At 29.2% G+C, this 6,093-nt stretch overlaps 2 non-coding genes across 2 annotated transcripts; both read right to left on the bottom strand.

Moving 5' to 3' along the window:
- Positions 1-3,466: 3,466 nt before the first annotated feature.
- On the bottom strand, positions 3,467-3,538 carry TRNAP-AGG (transfer RNA proline (anticodon AGG)). The gene has a single exon. It is a non-coding gene; the product is annotated as a tRNA-Pro (tRNA).
- Positions 3,539-3,725: 187 nt separating this feature from the next.
- Positions 3,726-3,797, bottom strand: TRNAP-UGG (transfer RNA proline (anticodon UGG)). The gene has a single exon. It is a non-coding gene; the product is annotated as a tRNA-Pro (tRNA).
- Between the last annotated feature and the right edge of the window lie 2,296 nt (positions 3,798-6,093).

Here is a 6,093-nt window from a genome sequence, read left to right as displayed (position 1 = left end):
CACAATGAAATGTAAATTATAAGATAACATGCGTTCTTCAACCCATACTTCATTTAATTAGATAACACTAGTGTGTGACAATAACATCAATACACATGTATGCTTCTCTCTAAGACGCCACAGATAGCTTTTAAGACATTGAAGTTGAGAATTGTATATATTAATATATTTCTTTAACATAACCCCATTGGGTGGAAACTTATTTATAGTTATCACACCAACAACCAATCTCACATTAGAATAGTCAATCTACCCCATTCACTCACACTTAATAAATTCAATGGTACAACCCACTGCATGACATATTCTCTGTGTAAAATGCTCCAATTTTGCACACAATAGTCAACGATGTTGTCCCATTATGTCTTTATTGTTTTTTACTTTAATTTAGCTATAAAACTAAGCGACAGGGAGTAGCTACTATGTAGCATTTATTAAATTCAAAATTGTGAATGTTAATATGTTTTTTAAAGTCACCATGGTAGTCTACTTCTTAGTGTATAACAAAACATAATAATGAAAGTCCCAATTTCAAAATATACATGGCCAAGTATAAAACTTCCAAATGGTCAAAACTAAGATATTATAGATAGATTGTGAAGTTGTTGAAGAGCAAGAAATCTACAAAGATACATGTTTCTATTTATGGTGTAAGCTTAAAGGAAATGGACTTGATTGATTTGCTTCTTGAATGAGAAAAATACTTTCAACTTGAAAAGTTAAAAGACCTTTAAAGGACAAAATTTGAAATCACAAAGTTGAAAGAGCACAATGCCATTTGGTGGTATTTTATGCAACACAAACACGTTTGAAAGGGTGAATATAGTAATAAAGTTGTGGTTGATGATCTTGCTAATGGATTAAATTTTTTTTTATCAATGTAATTGTAGATCCTAAGGTTAAAGTGTACAAGAATAAACAAAGAAATTTCGCAATATATCATTGTGGACATGAGGAAGGCAAAAAGCCACGAGTCTCAAGATAGATGAACAAGCTTCATTTATGAGATAATTTTTTATAGGTTGCATTTAGTAAAAGAGGTGTATCATTAGACTCTAAAAGTATAGGAGAGATTCAAGTGCACATGGTAATAGAAGGAATTTTGGTAGAAGATGAGGCATTTACAGTGAAGGCAAAGGGCATAAGTGAATATAAAAGGTGGAGGATGTGCACAATGAAAATGCAAAAATGTCACAAGAGAATGTTGTAATAGGTAAAGACAAAGGAAAGCATCTTGAACTCTTCAGATAATGAGGAAACTGATATCTTTGTTATAGGTGGAAAATTCATATTTGTTACACATGTAACATTCAAGGGCATAATTCATTTGAATGTCCACGTAAATAATATGTGTAAAGAAATGAATCAATAACCACATTAACATTAGGATATACTTTGGATAAAACCAAATTCACATTTGCTACACATGTAGCATGGAAGGACATAGGTTATTGAAATGTCCATGTAAATAAAATCTATAAAGAAATAAACAAAGAGCCACATAACACTAGAAGATCCAAAGTGAAAGGACATAAGTTATTTAAATGTCCATGTATATGAAAATGTGTAAAGAAATAAACAAAGAGCCACATAACACTATGAGATACTTTAGATGAAAGATAAACCATGACAATAATAATGGAATAAAGTGAAAACTTGATGATGCATAGATGTATAATAGCAATGGTAAAGTTGTAGAAAGCTCCAAAGGAAGAGTGTTGGTTGAGATAACATCTTTAAGGTTAAATGCAATGCTTGACATGAATTCAAGCACAAACAATATGATGAACATGGAGATAGTAGAGAACTTGGATTCAAACATAATAAAAGCATCCAGAGGTCCACATGTTGTTTCGGGTTAAAGCAAATATAAAATAAAGGTAACAAATGCGTTTAATATAAGAGAATAATAAAATGAGATTTTGAGTGATATTATATCCATGGTTTACTAGTATTTATATGTGGAAAGGACATGTCAATATGATGCAAAATCGTAATGTATCACATTAAAAGCTTTTGTCAAAGTGAAACTCATGGAAAACACTATTGAAATTTCATACATAAATTTATTGAAATGAAAAAAAAACAAAAAACAACCAAAACAAATTGGACATAATTCTTATTGAAATTTCATAAATAAATTTATTGAAAAACAAAAAGCAAACCAAAATAAACTGGACATACTTCTTAATACAAATTTGTTAAATAAAAAATAATTATAATATTAAAATAGAGTTTGAATCAACAAATTCATTGCAAAATGATTTTTTTCCAGGTCATGAATATATATCTAAAACCACCTTTCCCATAATCAGTCACCATTTTTGTAATAATAGATTTATAATATTTATTTTTTTATGATGAATAGAGTACCCATGAAAAAAAATGTTAGATAGGCTAAATTATTAGGCAGTTCTTTTCGGGAAATCTCCAACAAAATTGATATAATTAAAGTCATTCACCATCACTTATCTTCATTGAAACTGCATATTCTGAGCAAAATGGTTTTTTTTAACTACCAAAAAAGAATGATTATATTATAACGATAGAATCCAAATTACAATACAGGAAAGTAGAGAGCTAGTACATACAGCTGCATAAGAAGTCAACCTGCGAAGGTGCTGGAAACAAAACTATACTATATAGAAAATTACAAAGCGTTTCTGGCAAATGGATAAATACTAAAATAGGCAATACTTTTTTAGAATTTAAATTCGGATATTTTACAGTTTTCATTTTTGTTTTGTCAACATTTCGAGTCTAGACTAGAAATGGTATCGACAAACCAAAAATGAAAACTGTGAAATAAACTCGAAACCTCAACAAAACAAAAATAAAAACGGTAGAACATCCGAATTTAAATTCTAAAAAACCAACTCACAGTAATCTACAATCCATTATTAGACCATACTTACACCACTGTGAAGCATGTGCTATTTAGATCTCAACCCTCACACATCGCAAAAATTATTTATTATGCAAAGTTTTCCTTGGACCTTGAAGTCATAGGGAAACTGCATATTCCGAGCAAAATGTTAATTATTTACTATGCAAAGTTTTTACTCGGACCTTGAAGTCACAAGGAAAATGTTACATATCACTGTACTTATATTCATTAAAGGGCTTGACCGGATATACTTTGGCCTGTTACAGGGAAACTGCATATTCTGAGCAAAATGTAACCGTCACACATTGCAATTTCACAGGGAACATGTTACATATCACTGTACTTATCTTCATTAAAGAGCTTGACCGGATATACTTTGGGCTGTCACAGGGAAACTGCATATTCTGAGTAAAATGTAACCCTCACACATTGCATCCAAGTAAGACGCATTGCAAAAATTATTTCCTCGGACCTTGAAGTCACATGGAAAACGTTTAGAGTTAATGTCAAAGTTTTCCTCGGACCTTGAAGTCACATGGAAAAACGTTTAGAGTTAATGTCTTCCGTAGATTCACGGCAGGGGCATTCCGAGAATTGAACTCGGGACCTCTCGCACCCTAAGCGAGAATCATACCACTAGACCAAATGCCCAAGCTATGCTCATTAAAGTTTGCATAACTTTATCTTTTTCAGCCAAAGAACAGAACCGCCTTTGCAAATATAACACTTCGCTTCTAAAAAGAAATTTTTGATTGCAATAGAATCTCATGCGTTTAAACATTATACCCACCGAATAACAGATTTATGGAATCTCAACTAGCACTTACACGGAGTTAAGGGGGCATTCCGAGAATCGAACTCGGGACCTCTCGCACCCAAAGCGAGAATCATACCACTAGACCAAATGCCCTGACTGACATCATTTCGTTTTCAGAATATTCTGCGTGGAACCAAGGAAATAAGATATCATATTAAATTAATGTCGGAAAACTTTTTTTAGTTGCTAAAAAGATTCATTAAAATGTTCGTAACTTGATCTCCGTGGTACTTCCATAGAACTATAAATAAACTTCACTTTCCTTTTGGAAATGTCTTGAATAATGAAAAATGTGCCTCAATATATGCTTTGTAGTTTGGCTTTAAAATTAGAGTGCTTGACTCTTTTTTGGAAATATCTTGAATAATGAAAAATGTGCTTCAATATATGCTTTGTACTTTGTTTTTAAAATTAAAGTAGTATAAATAAACTTGATTTTTTTTTGGAAATGTCTTTGAATAATGAAAAATGTATCTCAATATATGCTTTGTAGTTTGGCTTTAAAATTAGAATAGTATAAATAAATTTGATTTTTTTTGACATGTCTTCATTAATGAAAAATGTGCTTTAATATATGTTTTGCAGTTTGCTTTTAAAAATAGAGTAGTTTACTGAAACCATAAATATAAATAGAGTAGTTTAGTGAAGCCATAAATTTGTTTTAAAAAATAGTAGAAATTTTGGTATAATTTTTGTCAAAAATCAAGTAGAAATTATGAGAATCTAAATTGTAATGGTTAAACTTCAACATTTGGGGTGCTATGGAATTTTTGATGGTGCTAAATCTATTTCCATTATAAAAAACAATTCAAACACTTTTATAATCTTTTAAAAAAAAAATGTTAAATTTTAACGAAAAATAACTTTCCAAATAAATTTATAGATTCAATAAACAACACCTTTAAAAAAATTTAACCAATTAAATCATCACAAAATAATTTAAAAATTATATCACATCAATATTGGCTAACATCTCACTTGCATGTTGCCATTAGTACTCCTCACATTTTCCTTTTCTATTCCATCAATAACATAGTAATCTTTGACTTATCATTCCATAAAGTAAGATACAAAGCCCATCTTAAATGCATAATTGGTTTTGTACCTTTTGTTAACTATGTACCCATCCTCGTTAGAAATAGTAAATTTAAATATGTAAATCACTGATAAACCTACTTATTATAAATTCTTTATTTTTTATTAGAAATAGTAAATCTAAATAAATGATAAAAATCCCATATTCTTGACATCTCCAATATAGTACTATCTTTGTATTTTTTTAATCGTTTAACTTTAATGCTAGAATGTACTTGACATTTTTCCGATCACAAAATTAATATTAACTTTAATACTATTATGTACTTTGACATTTTTCCAATCAAAAAAATAATTTTAAGGTGAGTAATGTTTTTGAGTACATTAAAATTTCCTCTATCTATATAAGGTTATACTAATTATTGATTTTTCTTCTTCAGGTTCGCACATTGTTAGTGGAGCATTAATTGACTTGACATTTATCATTCTATTTTTTTTTAAATATATCCCTCACATAGTTTGATAAGAAGATTGGCTTATGTTTACGTTTGATATTGATTAAAATCTAATAATGTAGTATTTTAATGATTGCATTTTAAATATTTACTTTTTGTCTTTCTTCAGTTCGATTTCATGGTTATTCATGATAATATAATAAAGTATAAAAAATTGATAAGTAAAACTTACTAAACAATGAATGCTTTATGTACATATTCATATGATAAGAAATAATTTATGTTGAATTTTTTTCTTTAAAAAATGTATCAATAGAATGCGTTAGTGCTTACCATTGTATGTAAGAAATTAAGGAAGGTTAGATAAATTATTAAAAATTAGGCAAATGGGATGAAAGAGAAACAAAAGAAAAAGAATTAAATAAAATATGAGAGAAATGTTTGATAAATGGGAATAAAAAGTTATGTTTTTTTTGGTTCTCTCATTATTTTAGCGCTCTTTATTTTTTTTAAGTTAAATTCAAAAGGTTTTCGGGCCATTGAGAGGAGGATACACAAAGAGCCATTAACTCTATTGTAATTAGAGATTTCTAAATGATAGCTAAGCAATCATTTGAAGTTGGGTTTTATCTAAATTGGATCTTTATAATAAAAAAAAAATTTGTAAACTTTGTAATAAGCATATAATTGTTTTTGGAAAAGTTGAGAAAGTGTTCAAAATTCCTTGGAAGTCGAAATTAATCATTATGATGATTGGTCTTTTAAGACGAGCCATAAAAAAATGAAGGTTGTGATAAAGAAAAACATTGAATGGAACACCGTTGGGAAGGAAATGAACAAGGCTAGTAGCAAAGATAAGAGTTCAATGATGTAGTCTACTTGATGATTGAAAGAGCATA

This window comes from Pinus tabuliformis, chromosome 6 (assembly GCF_031772625.1).
Source record: "Pinus tabuliformis cultivar Carrire ecotype Pingquan chromosome 6, CPIR1, whole genome shotgun sequence".
NCBI classification, from domain to species: domain Eukaryota; kingdom Viridiplantae; phylum Streptophyta; class Pinopsida; order Pinales; family Pinaceae; genus Pinus; species Pinus tabuliformis.
Note: the sequence above shows the minus strand (reverse complement) of the source record. Positions and strands in the feature narration are given on the sequence as shown.